The sequence below is a fragment of the Bombus pascuorum genome, chromosome 7 (assembly GCF_905332965.1).
Source record: "Bombus pascuorum chromosome 7, iyBomPasc1.1, whole genome shotgun sequence".
Classification (NCBI taxonomy): domain Eukaryota; kingdom Metazoa; phylum Arthropoda; class Insecta; order Hymenoptera; family Apidae; genus Bombus; species Bombus pascuorum.
The window spans coordinates 1,236,510-1,253,712 of NC_083494.1; the positions used below are offsets into that span (position 1 = coordinate 1,236,510).

At 33.8% G+C, this 17,203-nt stretch overlaps 1 protein-coding gene across 3 annotated transcripts in view; it reads right to left on the reverse strand.

Moving 5' to 3' along the window:
• Positions 1 to 17,203, reverse strand: part of LOC132909001 (CCR4-NOT transcription complex subunit 6-like) — a 431,298-nt gene that overhangs the window by 175,985 nt on the left and 238,110 nt on the right. Inside the window, exon 1 of one of the 3 annotated variants that reach the window (XM_060963563.1) lies at positions 8,544 to 8,565. The exons of the other annotated variants lie outside the window; for them this stretch is intronic. The gene's annotated coding sequence lies outside the window, so the exon portion shown is untranslated. Of the gene's footprint in view, positions 1 to 8,543; positions 8,566 to 17,203 lie in introns of those variants that run through there. 3 annotated transcript variants of the gene reach the window in all.

Consider the following 17,203-nt stretch of genomic DNA (forward strand, 5'->3'; position numbering starts at 1 on the left):
CTTCGAAGAATCTGCGGCTACGATGCTTCTATGGACGCGTTAGAAAAGTGCATAGCCTGTTCGATACGCGAGTAAATGAATAAAAGATAAAAGGTTATCAACACTTCCAACTTCTGTTCAACGAATCGAGGCAAATATAAACAACACTACAAAAACAAACAAACTATAAAGTGCAGAAACACAGATCTAAATATAAATAAAGAAAAAGAAAAAGAACGTAACGTAAATATAAACATGGTACGAGAAATGTGAATACATACAAAAAATACATAAAAACAAGGAACGAAGAACGATGCAGACTGGCTTAGAGTTTCTCCTGAACTAATTACGGGTCTTACGAACTGACACGTCCATCCCTGACATAAACAAAGAAGTAGTGTTTGCAGATCAGGCGATAGTTAGACCTGTTACCTGTCTCGTATGTTTTGGCACGTGAATGCTTATATCCGGTGTCTGGACTCCTTGAACGGACTACAGATACAACTATAGACCTTTGAGAAGAGTATAATAGGATTCAGGATAATAATAGACTTTTCGGTAATAGAAGATACATGGGGAAGTTCGTTAAAGTTTGGACACAGTTACAGTTTCACTAGACGCAGCACCGAGTAGCACGAAGAGAGAATATATATTATGGAATAGAAACTCGGAAGTGGAGTGTATATCATGCATACAACGCATACAAAATTTGTACAGTAGAACACACACTCATTAACAATGTCCTCAATGTCAGAAACGATTTAGGAATGAACCGAAACAGTTGAATCGTTGATCCAAATCAGTCCAATTGTCCACGTATTACGTCGAACATGACTCGACGCTCGTCCTGACAATAAAACTTCCATTTTACAGAAAAATCAGAAAGATTTCGTCCCTGCGCGTGGTAATGTATGAACTAACAACAGGAAAGCAGCCAGAGGATGTTTCCCAAAGGAATACAGCTATCAGTGTGTTATTTAAGTCTGTCTGACTCGAAGTCAGAGGAACATTGTGATTGTTGGGAATTGCCAACGAATCTGATAAGAAATCAGGAAGGAAACACGTCGCAGATGAACTCGATGTGTAGTTTAAGGAACTGTTGGAAAGTTGCGGAATACAGTCACGAACTCGAGCAACTCGGGAATCAGTTGGGGATCTTCAGATGATTTACATACGAGTCTGATGTGAAAACCGATACAACTTGAATGACAAAGTTATATTATATGAGAATATTTAACTATAATTATAAGGATTGTTGGCTTAAACGATGGATTTTAGCAGTAACTTAACCCGATTTCATCGATGAAATTAAATCCTGCACTAAGTAACAAAATTGGGACATAGAGAACAAGAATGGATCAGTTTAGCGTGTAGTTAAAGTTATAACATTAATTTATTTCGATGTAAACTATTAATCGCACAGAAGCGAAGGAATTTGCTTTAATGTAACTCATGTGAACCGATATGTAATCTGTAATACATTTCTGCAGATTCCCTGTGCAGTTTTGAATAAAAAATTGTTGTTTATTCTCGTATTTAAGCTGGTCAGTATTATCTTTGCCAATATTAATGGCACAAATAAAAATAAAACAGAAAATGTTTTAACTAATTCAATTGCATTAGCATCCAAAGATTTCAATGCCATCCGCCTGAAAGAAATGACATGTGATATAGCAATTGTACTACAAAATTGTTAATTTAGAAACATAAGTCAATTCGTCGCTTAAATAATTGATGTTTTGGATACGATTATTTATTTATTTGCAGATTTATCGCTTCTTAACGCATTGTTATTTTTATATTTACTAGCGAGGTAACTAACACAAGAATTAATACCAATTTAACAAAAAATAATTTGTCTTCTTCAATCTTTAATTTGGTGACTGGAAAGATTCCTAACGCAGCTCATCGACTAACTGATCAATTGATTTTATTTGCACCATATTATTTCTTGAAAAAGTTGGTAATTACGTGAATCGTTAATCAGCGAAAAAAGTATAAAAATAACGATCGGATATTCAAATGAATATTATTTTTCACTCTGAATTGAAAAATATCAAGCAACAAAAACACTGCGAGTTTTTCTACAAACCGAAGCTATTAGCTGGAAAGATCGGTTTGCAACCTTTTATACGCAAAATGGAAATCTATAAATTAAATATCCGACTCATAGAACGCACACTTTGCCACAGTCTTGTCGAAACGAAGATACGAGGATGTCGGAGACATGTACGGCGGCAACAACGGCAATTCGTTGTTGGAATAAACGATCGACCGAACCATGGGAAAGCCTCGTTGTCGTTTGTCAATGCGGACGACTTATTTACGGTGACTTGAAGGAAGAACACAAGAGAACGAAAGAAAGAAAATACAAGAGGAGATACAAGAATTTAAGCACCACCTTCGCGCCGCTACACGTGTCAAAGAATAGTGATGACCGCTTTTGCGCCACGGATCGTGTAAGATGAAAACCCGGTTCTTCTGCACTTGCGAAACAACGACATTCTTTTTTTGCAGACGTATTCCAAAAAATGGAACACATTTCTTGCAAAATATCGAGCAACATCTGCGAGCGTACACCTCTGTTCATAAATATTTCCTAACATTTACCAACAGGAAAAGAATGCGAAATCGTTAAACCTGTGGAGGGATGATTGGTCGTGTGATTTTAAATGACGAGATAACTCTTTGTTAAAATCGTCGAGTGTATTTTGAAATAATAAATAGACACAAAGAACGTTCGCTAAAACGCTCGGTACTAACTGATTCGCTAAGACTGTGCATAACTCGCTATTGAAATGGCACGTGACTGAGACTGATGAAACTGGTCACCTTACGATCGCGTTCGTTTATTTATATTGGTATAATTTCCATTCGCCATTGTTAGACGGTTCCACGTAGCGGCGACATTGTTTCTGCCCGGAGTTTAGTTATTATTACAGTATGTGTGTCCTATGTAACGTCAACCACATCAGAGACCAGGCCGCACGCCGAGGGCAAGATGACAACCAGATGTCTACACATCCTTGCCGCGTACCACCAATATCCTTAAGGACCCACCATGAATCTTGGCATTTTCATAGTTAAGATCCTTCAGACGAAAAGCAAGCATCTTTTATTTCAAGCGTTCTTTATATTTTTGCCTACTAAGGGAAGATACGGGAAAGTTAGTTTTCTCACGTTCGGTATCTTCCGTTAGCAACCTTCTCTCAAGGGTTAGCACCCTTCCTCACCCACCAGCCTAGAAAATCAGCCAATTGACAGCGAAGTCTATTAATGAAAACTTATCCTTAACAAATCAGCTCTTTTCGTGTCCTCAGACCAACCCATCACTAGCTTTCCTCCACCACAACATCGTCACTAAACTTTACTGATTTTCCAACTTTCAAACAGTCAACATCTTTTTATCGCGTTTCTACCCTTAGATCAGTTGCTTGCTTAATTTATATAAAGTGCAATTTATACGTGCCCACTCAGTGTATACTCAATTGTGATTATTAAGTGCATAATAAAGTGCAATAAAAAAAGAAACTTAATAGTATAATAACACAACTGTGTTTCGGCTCAACCTTCTTGTTTCGTTTGTTTGTTGTTTGTTTTTGTTTAATCTGAATTGTGACTTGTGATTTTACGTGACACCTACGATGTTGATACTCCGAGGCAAGAACACACGTTGCTCGATTTGTCCTCTAGCTCGTGTGCAGCTACAAACCTCTTTTGGGACCTCAGGCCTAAGAAACTCATATGTTGGACGTAATAAAAGTCTCGTCAATTCTATTAATAGCTGAACGTATCCTTTGTTTATATTTTCATTATTGCGTCGTTCTTTCCTTTCAAGTTTGGCTTAGACGAATCGTCCAAATTGATGTTTACTTTCAATTGAATAGAAAAGCTATGCAAGTAGTAAATACTAATTTTCCGAAAGCAATATTGGCATGTCATATTCGACGAAGTATGCACATTATGTAACGCTTTAGGGGGACATTTTAGCGGCAGAGAAAGCTACATTTCGATGAAGCGACGATGAAACGGGATACTAGGAAATATGAAAACATGTAAAGCCAAGGGTGATTGTATCGGACTACCTTTGTGGCTAACGCACAAGCTTCGCCCCTCGAACCAGCCAACAGTTACGCAACTCGACGATATTGCATTGCATGCATGTCGCCGAAAAATGCAATTGCAAGCCAAAATAGATGCAAATATGGGAGCTGTATGCATCAGCAGAACTTTTTTAGCGCGTATAAAGTTGCGGAACAATAGGGTGGGTATACAGAAAGTAATTGCTAACTATTTGAAATAATAGGAAAATGCTATGTCTCCTGCCTTACATACAGTAGCTCACGATGGTATTCGAACACTCCTAGCAACTTTTCTATATGTTATACGTAACATTTTGAAATCTTGTTAGCATTATAACGAGACACGACTCTCGTGATTATATTGATAAGACGTGAAACGGATTTCAGAACGTATGTAGAAGTTACAAAATATTCGAAGCATACGTACGTTTCGTAGAGATCTCAAGAATATTTTAATCAACTGTATATATGTATATACTGTAGGATTTTATTATTTCTTTATTTAGAATGAATTAAACAGGAAACGATGGTTATTTAACGTGAACTAAATACAGTAACGTGCTATAACTAAGATAACTAAATAGTTAATTCACAACTCTCGTCACCACGGTTCCAACGCTCTCTTTCACGCGGACCATTCTCCTCGACAACGCTGACAACACTCTCTTTGACGACGCTGACGACACTCTGACTTCTCAACTCATACTGACTGTTAATTCGTCTTTCTCCCTTAAGCATCCCTTTGTCTTTTATCATAGCCCCACCACGTACGTGTTCCGCAACCGTCCGTGACCATGGCCATGTAGACCTCCCTTCCGCGTAACTATTCGACTGAAGGACAGACGACACATCGATGGGCCTGTCGGCACTTAGGCTTTCTCGCGACATTGTCTATGGTTCACCTGATATTTCTTACGCCATTTGTCCACGATACTACAATACACAATGTAAAAGTGACTGATACACTCATCAACGCGTAGCTCAAACCGCTGTACTTAGAAACGTAAAATTTGAACAGTGTACCACCTTTGACGTAGGCATGGGATAAGAAAATATTCTTGGAAATAAAGGGTGAAAAATGGGTATGTTCTTTTCTCAAAGCAAAGTATATCTCTATTTCCACTAAAGCAAGAGACGTGACATTCGGCATATGAAGTGTTCGTTAAAATTGGACAAACACGTGTTTGAGGATTTCTCGTAATTGAAATTCTAAAAGGGGTTCAAATAGAGGCTAATAAACATAAACTTAAATACCGCGCGGGCGAAGCCGCAAGGCAGCTTAAGTTGTGTATTATATTAATAAGTTTAATATATCTTTCTTAAATAAATAAAATGCTTGTTTCAACTGATTCACTGGATTTTTGTAATTACAAGTATTCATATATATTTTGTGAACATATCTTTCTTGAGCAAATAAGTTGCAATATATTTAGTGAGACTACTTGTAGTATTATTTGTTTATGTTTAAGACTATTGTTCATGTTATATATTAATTTTCCATTAAGCATTATGTTTGCAATAAATACATATCTTGTATCTCCTATACATATATACATTTTGGTGTTGATTAAAAATATTACTGTCACAATTACTATAGTTGTGTCTCGTCAAATTTCAAAAAGTCTCGTGCAGTGCACATAATATAATAATCGCCGCTCTTCTATCGTATTCCGGGTTTTGCTTAACGAGTTCTGTCATTTTGAGGTTATAGAAGACTTATTGACATATTTAACTAACTTCAGAGTCAATCAGCACAAACATCTGAATTCTAATATGGTGGGAACTACAAATTGAATTCTGTCCGAATTCTAACGGCGCACCCTGTATTCATAAAAAATGTATGCTGTAGGTGATCTAATATTTTCGATCAAATACACTGTACCTATTTTAGGTTCACATAGAAAATTGTGAAATCATTAAATTTCATCACACACAATAGTGTACATATATAGTGTACATTTCTACGTATATGTACATATGTAAGATCAGTATCTCATAGGGATGGATATTGTAGGTGGAAATTCGAGTGGACTGAAAATAGGTAAAACTGCGGACACGAGAGCGCTCCTCTTTCCGGGGAAAATTGGGATTATACCGTGGTGACTGTGGCTGAAGAGTCGCGGTCGGAAAATAAATGTACAATTACAGTTACGACTTGAATTTATTTAAATTTTACGATTTCCCCATTAGGCAGAGGTAAATGCAATAAATTATATTTCTTCAAGTACTTGCAATTAAAAATTACTTTAACAGTGACAAATTCTACTACGCTTCTCATGATTTCATCATTAAAGTACAATCGTGAATATTGGCCGAAATAAACAATTTCCAGATCGAGAGAGAAATATTTCGTTCCCTTTGACGCTTCGTTTTTTTACCGATCTTTGATATAAAACGCTAACGAGAACGCCGGATGATTATCCGATTTATAAATATCCATAAATAAAATGTCCATGGTTCGATTCGACGTTTAATCAGTTTAGTAACATAATCCGGCAATAACAATAAAAAATACAGATAAAACAGCGCGAAGTTTTAACGAATGTGATATTACTAAAAATCGGCGATACGAAACTTTAACGAACCAGTACATGCAGCAACTAGACGCGCTTTTCTTAATCACTTACCCTCGTGACGTGGCGCACATGTGACTTGCAGAAACCAAGGAAGGAATAAATAAGCGACAAAGTAAATACTCAGCGGGTACGTACCTGAAACATATAAATGTTTTGCGTTGTTAGGACAAATTATGGAGGAAGGTATTAACAAGATCGAAACAATAAATTGTATTAGAATATTGTCAGAAATTAAGTGATGACATTTTGTACTTGTATCTATTATGTTCGTTTCCATATAACATTGCGTTAGTATGAGAAACTTGTGCCTTGAACGTGCTAATCGTTTGTGATAGATGTTAAGTATAAGTAATTTGTACATCCATTGATCATAAGAGTTGAAATTAGAGGAAAATGATCAAATATGAAATAGTATTCCTACAATGAAATACTATCATTTTTTAAATTTGAAAAACGATTATCTACTAAACAGTAATAGGCTATCCTAAGTGTTTAAATTATAAAATAAATTGTATCCAATTAAAAAAATTAACCAGCATTGTATACTTAAAGTTACTATATCTCGTGCATATACCATGTCCTATATGGAATTTGTGGAACTGCAACTTATGCAGAATTAAGCTTAGTTTTGCAGTAGATGAAATGAAAAATACCAGAAAAAAGGTGAATCTTGGAATCCTTCTCTTTATTTTCAGTCTACGTGACGGGATTTCTACGCTCTTATGCTTTCATTACACTAATTAAAAAGTCCCTTGTATGCTTAAAATTCTTACACATTTCCAGCAGGATAGAAAAACCGAGAGAGATTGTAAGCGAGAAGAATCTCGTTCTGTGGTCGTCAAATGGTTATACGATCGTTTTGTTCGAACTGTGTTCTTTTTGGTTTATAAGAGATCTATTGAAAGTTCTTTTGGTAATTGCATTTAATATCTATACAATTTCCTTATGCTGTTTTCCCTTTCTATGTTCTCTTAGAAAGTTTGCTTAAAATTAAATTACATAAATTATCAAGTAGTAATTAATTGAATTGTTTAAATTAAATTTCAAACAGTTAAATAAATTTCTATTTCTAATTTTTATTTCTATCATCAATTTCTATTCTTCCGTCGTAAAAATGATTATTCTTTTCTTTTGACTTTCCCAAGAATGTACATTAGAATTCGAAATTCGAAATTGAAAAATTATCACAGCATTATAATATTATTATCGTCGATATATTATTACCAGCGATATAACGTTATTGCCGGTTAAGCGGTATTATCGCAAAGCCGCATTACCGTCAAGCATTAGCACCAACATACCACAATTTCTCTCTCTGTCGCAGTCAAACTCTTCCATATGAAATACCTAATCGAAATCAATCACACGATTATCTGTTAACCCGATTGATTTACGGTTACGTGTCTCAGCATATTTAATCACGTATCAAATAAAAGTCATCTGCATATCAATAGCAAAGTCTACTGTATCGAAAATATCAACATTATGTTATATAAGTATAGTAATTTGTATGCGTAATTAAATTTTTAACGACAGAAATATTGTAAATCGTAGTGCTTTTTTCACGAAATAGGAAATAAATCAACTAATTTAAATTACGGACAATTTATAATACGATAAGAAAGATGAAACGTTCAAATGACCGTCCTATGTTGAGGACATTTTAGCAGGAGGTTTATGATGCACACGAGAACTTGCTATTTTTATGAGAGCATTCATTATTATGACAGTCATTAACTTTACGATCTGGAAAAAACGGTGAATACTTAATGAACATTTAAGTGCTCGTCATTTTCTGTTTAGAAGTAATTAACGCATCATAATCTTGTTCACGAGACAGTTATATAGTATAGTTACATGTACAACGACTACCCAGTATAAATGTATACGCTGTTAACAAACACACCTTTTATTTAACCGCTAATGGACAAGTCAATCTTCCAGGTGCAGGCAGATTGAAATACTCGGGATTTCACACTATTGAACACGATATATCTTCCATTATTTACCGTAGAAATGAACTCATTTATTGTTACTGAATATACTTTTAGTAAAGTTAAAAAAGCTTTATTTTTTATGAGATTATAGGTTATAGCTATCCTTTCGTTAGCTATATACAACCACATGAATTTTTTAAGTTTATTATAAGAAAATTAATATTGTAATAACGAAGCACTGATTATCACTACAACACCAAATTGCACAATAAAATATATTCACTCGTGAATGCTAATTACGCGTATAGCGAATAATTAGTGATTACACTTAATAATGTTTGAGCGTTTTGACGCGAAACCGCATGAATGTAGTCGCGACTTTTTAGATTCTTTACTTCGCCAATAGATGTCGCGGCTTGGTATTAAGAGCTACGCAATGATTGGTTATAATCTGCATACGTCATGGTGGCGTTACAAGATTCTTTTAAAATTGTTGCGACTTATAAGCTAGGTGGTGAGTTCGTGTGCCGAGTCTTTTGTCTTTTGAAGCGCTCGGTGCTTATATTCTAATTGTCAGTCTAGCGGCTGTGTTTTAGTCAACGTTTTCTGTGAAGTGGGAATCTGTTTTCCCAATTCTGTAACTGTCGAAATATCGTGGGCGACCCGCATGTGGTGCGTGTTGTGCGTACATGGTCGAGGGTGCGTAGTGTAACGTCTTGATCCAATGTCGCGTTCTCATCGGGTATCGAGGTTTAGGACACCTGGTTCACTTTAGAGCGGACCCATCGGGCACTTAGGGTGCCAATTAACCTCTCGACATGAACGGCATTGTAAATTTTACAACTTGCAAGGTAAGAATTTTCAATTTCTCAAAAAAGAGCAAATGTGCTCTCGGTATCATAAACGCTCAATTCTTAAACAAAAATGGAGTCATACATCTTTTCATACCAATCTGTTTTTTCTATTGCCTACAAGGGAGTATTAAGATATTTGTGTCTGAAAAACACTTAGCTTAAGATATATTTTAAATTTCATTCTGCTAATTATTACTATAGGATCTATTGAAATGAAGCTTAGGTACTAATATTTGTTATTTCCTTAGGGGCCCCTATACGATACAGCTATGTAATGGAACGATAAAATTGCATATACATTTTTATGAGTTAAGAATTACAATAATTATTTACTATTAATTTTCCGTGCACTTTGCGTAATTACATTGTAAGATATTCGATATATTATTTTACGTTATTTTATAGTACGTTATATTATATTACGTTATATTATACCACGTAATTTTGTATTACGTTATATCATATCATGTTATATTATATTATGTTACGTTGTATTACATTATATTATATCACGTTATATGATATTACGTTTTATTATATTACGTTATATTACATTACCTTATATCACATCATGTTATAGTAATATAACCACATTCTATTATATTCGGTACATAGTATAGTATTATTAGAAGACTTTTTATGAAAGGCTGACGAAACATACTATACAAGGGCGCGATACAGCGCAAGTGCCGACAGGCTTAATGACCCATTGATATCCGTTTGGCCCTTTTGTCAAATACTTGGAAGAAGTAAAACATGACCATGATCGCGGACGTTTACGAACACCTGCGTAGTGAGGATATCGAAAGGTGACAGAGAAAGTGGATAAACAGTGCAGTTGTCAGTAAGCCGTCAGTAGCAGTCGTGAGTAGAGAGTTGTGAAGAAGTCGCCATTCGAGTCAATAAACGAACAGATGAACAAAACGCTGACTATGTATTTGACACTGTTCACGTACTACACAGTAATTATATTATATTACGTTATATAATATTAGGTTATATTATATTATGTTACATTATATCACGTTATAGTATATTACGTTATGTTGTATTACGTTATATTATAATACGTTGTATCATATCACGTTATATTATATTACGTTATACTATGTTGCGTTATATTATGTTGCGATATATCATATCACGTTATATTATATAACGTTATATTATGTTACGTTACATAGTATTACCGTATATTAGAATACGATATATCATACGATGTTATAGCGTATTACGTTACACTGTATTACGGTATATTATATTACGTTGTATCGTATCACGTTATAGTATATTACGATATATTGTATCACGTTGTATCGTATCACGTTATATTATATTAGGTAATATCATATCACGTTATAGTATATTACGTTATATTATATTACGTAATATCATATCATGTTATATTATACGACGTTATATTATATTACGTTATGATATGTCACGTTATATTACACGACGTTATATTATATTACGTTATATTGTATTACGTAATATCATATCACGTTATATTATACGACGTTATATTGTATTACGTAATATCATATCACGTTATATTATACGACGTTATATTGTATTACGTAATATCATATCACGTTATATTATACGACGTTATATTATATCACGTTATATTGTATTACATTGTATTCTATTATGTTATATTATATTAGGTTATATTATGCTACGGTGTGTAGGCATTATACCGCAAAGAACAATTCTGTTTGCAACAGTTTCTTTGGTACATAGTATACCATCGTTGGTAGACTGTTCATGAAATACGAGTAATGTTATATTTTTGCACTTCAATAGGTTTTCCCTTTTCTTCGATTTTTGGGATATCTTTAAGCTTTATGTATTTTCTTGGCTTTACCTTTACACTTACACTGTTCTGTGAAACTTCTTTCATAACAATTTCGTATGATAGCAATTGTATTATAGAAAGACGGAAGGAATTGTGAGAAGGAACAGATGTTTTATCGTCTTGTACTATGAAGGTAGGAATTATTGATGCGTTAAAGGTTTTACTGGACGTTTCCACTGCGGAAGTAGTAGAAATGCATTTATAAAAGTTCCATGGACACCGAAATGAATGAAAATTCACTGCGATAACGTCAGTGCACGTGTGGAAAGAACGTGCGAGACGACATTACATAAATTTAGTTTGAAGCTTAGCTTGACATTTAGTTTGAAGTTTTAGCACATGTGACTGAGCCACAGGTATTGTTCTATGAGACTATTACTTGTTTCGTGTATTAAAGCATTTTTTAGAGGACAGGTCATTAGATGATAACGGCCGATGACATAAATAACGACATAAAAAGCTATAGCTTAAACGCGATCCGTTCAAGTGATTTTGAAACAATTCTAAGAACATTGGGAAAAATAATCAACTGAATTTATAAAGGGCAATACATTATACGGAGCAAATAACCGATATACCAAAGAAAATAATCAAGTAATCAGTCTTTTTTAAAACTCTTTTTTATAAAATGCATAGTTTTACTGAAAGTATATTATGTAACTTTTTACTAAAATTTTGAGTTTTTATAGTAAATGGTAATTTTTTTATTTTACACGACGAATATACACGTCAGCCGCATATAAGCCCTTCAATTGGTTTTATAATAATAAGTTAACATATTGGTTACGAATTTGACTGCGAATTGGACTGCGAATTTTTGTGCATTTTCTTATTTTTATGGAAATACGTAAAGGAATGGAATTTGAATAAAAATCACATATTAGGATAGTTATTCTACTTTGGATATTTTATATACTTTTTTACATTATGTGCAATGTGTACATTTTTATATCTCTAAATTTGCCATCCTCGTCTGTGGGGAACAAAGGTTGCGGAAAAGATACCATGAAAATGAAACCGAATCTATGCGAGATAGTGCAAAAATTTTGTAAAAAGTACAGAAATACATCTGAAAGTCCGACACGCGAATACGAAATAATAAAATATTTCCATTTTAAAGTAACATGTTTTAAGTGAATATACTTGGAGAAAAATTCGTATTAATTATATATACAACTAAATCTTTTATCTTTGTTAATGTACGATTCAATTTATGTTCATACATTTAACTTTTTTATTAATTAATTTCTCGATATTAATTCTTACGAAAATATACATGTTCTATAAAAATTACATATTTTCTGTGCTTTTTGTAGCAAATACAAAAAGCATCTGTTCTTTTTATGAGGTTGAACGCTCTCACAGTATAAATTTTTTCTAGTCACAAGAAAGTACGTACTAGCTATAAATTTCTTATATTTTAGAGAAACATTGTCACAGTGTACATTACTCTTCTCCTCTTGCATATCCATTTCGTTAACATATGCATTACCAAATAATTTACATTTTGGTAACTTACTACACATTTAGGTAAACAGTCATCAACGTTTCACTGCTGTTTCCGTTTCGCCTCAACTTACTTCGACTGTAATTACTTACGTATTTCGCGGATAACTGTTTGATGCCCCCCTTGAGGACAAACAAAAAATAATCCAAAAATTTAATTAAACTTTGAAGCAACTGCTGGTATATTTGGTTGCCTGTTCTTCATTTTTTAATTTTACCCTAGCTGTTACGGTATAACATCTTTGGGATTGACTTTGATCATTAATCAGCGGTCTTGACTATCGTGAAATACGTGAAAAAGAAATTATGAGAAAGTTGGCAGAGGCGGGTTAACCTACCTTCGTTATTTTACGATTTATGTTTACGAACTTCCCCGTGATTGGACTTGCATCATCAACGCGATCTCTATCTTGTTAATTCTGGTAAATTCAATTTTTAAATCATTTCTACTGTCACGTGGCTGCACCTGATTGTGTTCTGCATCGTGATAAACACCTGTTTGTGCACTTACATGGACAAGATATATAACGTGGTCCAAAAATTCCAATATATCGATTATGGTAAATTAAAATCTACCATCCTTTCCCTTTACGCTCTATTTTTCCTAAAATTTACTTCTATACATGTTAATGATTATGAAAATGCGTTATAAGAATTTGCATCTGAGTATACAATGCTGAAAAAAACTACCTTTTTATTTTATGAAAAATATTCCACAAAATACTTGCTCACGTAATATAAGTTTGTTCTGTAATCGTAGAACTTTACTCTTAACTCATAGGAAAATATGTTTTCTGGAAAATTCCAGTGACAAACCATTTTCAAAATTAATGCAGTACCTTAATCGTAATTCATAGCAACAACAAAATAATGACTCTTGTATGTAAAAATGACTTAGAAAGAAAGATACACGTTACTTGTTCATAATTAAATTCAATTAATATTCATCAATATTCTAACTAGCCCCTTTTTGTTGAAAAATGAAAATTTCAATTTCTGATGCCTTCAGTAATATAAAATATTCATGATAAATTGGAAATATTCGATACGATGTTTTTTGTCAGTGGTTTAGTGGTGGTATAAAGCGAAAATAATTGAACATTTGTATGCATTTTCAATTTGCCTCTCTTTGGATGGCTAACTCAATATACTGAATTTATAATTAGTACAGCCATTTGAAAATACATTATAGAATATTCGATGAGAAATTTCAAAAAAAGCATTCGTTACGTATTTGTAAGTAAAAGATAGATCTTCCACCAGTGTTTCTTTTCCTCTTCATTGATTGCTCCAATTATTCCTTTGATGACAAATATCTTTGTGCATCATCGTATGGTTATCATATTATATCATTGCACAATACATTTGTTTTCTCTACTACATAGTGATATTAAATTAATAATAACATTCAGGTACATGTAAGTAATTTGACCTATGTCAAAAGAAAAGGAGAATGACCAGCCTTCTAACAACAAGACGAATAATTTTCAGACAAAATATCAGTATATAAAAGATATAACCTAGCAAACACGAAGATGGCACCCCACTGGGGGTAGCCACCCACATGCTATATTTATTTTTATTTTATTTTTTTTTTTTTTTACCAATGAGATATAACACTTTGCCAAATGTTCTTCAGGACAAATTGTAAAAAAAACCAAAATAAACTAAAAAAAAAAAAAACAAATATCAGTCATATCAACGCTACTTTGATATTACACAGTAATTACTAGACAGCGGATTTCTATGTATTTATGAGAAATTTGAAAACGCAAAAATATACAAAATTCGCATAAAATACCAACAAATATAAAATATTTAAAATACAATACTTGTTACAATATTCAGTAAGTGAAACAAATTTTTACTTAGTTTTCGCCATTCTATCTGTATCTGTATGTTTGCATAAAGATGGACAGTAATCTAGTAATTGCTATCACAAATTATCAGAGTCATTTTTACGATTATGTTTCTACCACGTGGATTCCTGCTTCCTCAAGGCCGTAAATTCCGATCTCGAATTTACCACACTATTAAATGCATGATCTTCACGCGATTGATTGCCAAGCAACCCTGAATTGTTTCCTGGATTCCTCCGAATATCAAATGATGCAAAGATCGAGTCTGTGATTCTCGATCGATCGATCGGGAATCATAGATCGATCGATCGAATCTAGGATTCTCGGCTAGAACGCTGCTAATGAAATAGTGACGATCTAATGAAATGATTCTACGGAATCTTGAACAATTCTACTGAACGTAAAGTTTAATCGAAGTGGATATCACGCACATGATTCTCAGTATGAGATAATTCTATTCTCGAATGGTCTAATGGAAAATTAAAATTCCAGATCAATTCTGCCTCAGCTTTCTTCCAATATTTTCCAATATTTCCAATTCGAAGACGTAGAACCCAGTTATGGTAGTCGAGACATATAATTTCTTAACATCTTTCACTGCAAGCTCTGCACACGTAACTTCTATATATACATCTTCAAATGCGTTTCAACTTTTATCACTGTAATCGTGACAGTCGTATCTCGTTACAGTTCCAATGAAATCTCAAAATCCGTTGTATAATATATGCATAAAAAGTATCCAAGGGCGTTCCAATAGTTTCGACAGCCACTGTAAAAAGAATCTTCGTTTTCGCTGATTTTAAAACGGTAGTAAAATCTTAAAAAGAAAAAAGAAAATGAAATTGTAGACTCTAGAAAGAAAGAAAGAAAGAATTGCTCTTAGCATTTGTTGGCGAAGCGACATGCTCGGATCCATTGAACGTTTCGTGTTAGCTGGCTGAATTTCACTTGCAAATTTCATTGTAAGAGCGGAATGATCGATGAATGACAAAGACGTCTCTTGAACCGGAGACGCCTTCGATACTTGATGTACGCTCTACATATATTTTTGTGGGTGGCTGTGAAGAACAGTTATCCGTGATGGAGAGAAAGATTTATGGCTACGTCCCGTCGATCCGCCCGATATCTCATAGAATATACATAACTATCTATCGATAGACCGATTCTTCCGTTCCATGTTCGGCGCAAAGAGTTTTATTGGGAACGCCAGTTCATGAAAAGTGCATAATACATACTAGACCTTTGTACCAATATCGTTTACTTTTCTATTTCCGAATATCTTTCTCTCCTCCATCTCTTTATCTTCGTTGCCTTTGATTTCGTTCTATTACACGATCTTTTATTTACTTTTTTGCATTCGTTTTGCTCGTATCTCCTATAACTCGACATTTTTCTTTTGTTTTTCGCCTTTTCCTTCCCATCCTCTCGTCTTTTTCTCTTTTATTAGCACGGTTTTAACAACCTTTTATTTAACGAATTTATTTGTCTAAAATAGAGAGACACAAAATGGTAACAGAGAAATCGCGTGAATGGTATTTACAACGCGATGGAAGCGAAAGAAAGCAGTTGCTTCGTGTTTCCAAGTTTACGATTATAGATACTCAGTACGCCAATAAAATACCGCAGATGATCATGGATTTTTATGGCGTTCAGAACAAGGAAAAAAGATGGAAAATATTTATGATGCAAGAGAAAGTTTCTGCGTGAACGCGGATTGCTTTCCTCAACATGTAGTCGATAAATTGTTAAGAGGGATCGCTCGCAAAAACGAGGGAACCGGCGTTTTCAGAACTACCAGATTCAGGGGACGCAGAATTTTGATTACGTGGCTGCTTACTTTCAAATATTGAATACGGGGAATAAAAGGTAGACAGACCCTTTTCGAATGTATGTAATGGCCCAATATAATTTACAATGTGCTCCAGACTTTTTACTGCGAAGTACGTGGCATTGGCATGTTTCGCGAATATAAATAAGAAAAGAACGTTACATAAAACGTAGGCTCAGAAATTTGTATTTAAAAAATATGAGAAGGATAGCAACTAACGATGCACATGTCTGTGAATAATAGAATTTAGCGAATTACAAACTTCTCGTTAATTTTCTTTAATTTCAATGCAATTTTCTTTAATCTAACGCATTTCAAAATGCGTTATTCTTTGTACGAATTTCTCGTAGTAATTCTTGTCACAATCATTCCATCGTATCGACTGCAAAAAAATTCAATATTTTAACAAAATACTGGTATCACATTGAATCATTTTATTAAAATACTCGCTTGTATTTTTGTATATTCGTTTTCTTCGAGCAGCATATCGAAGAATATTTTTATTTCCCACATGAATTTCATTTTTTTATCATGGAACCATTAAGATTTACTTCGATACACTAGAAATTCATAATAAAAGAGTATAATTTTTATAATAACGAAAATAGCTGTAATTTTTTGACATCGTGGTAAAACCTTAAATTAAAAGAAGTTATATTGCACGCGAATATAAACGTACAATCTTCTGCCAAAATACTTTTCCATAATTTCGACATTTTTC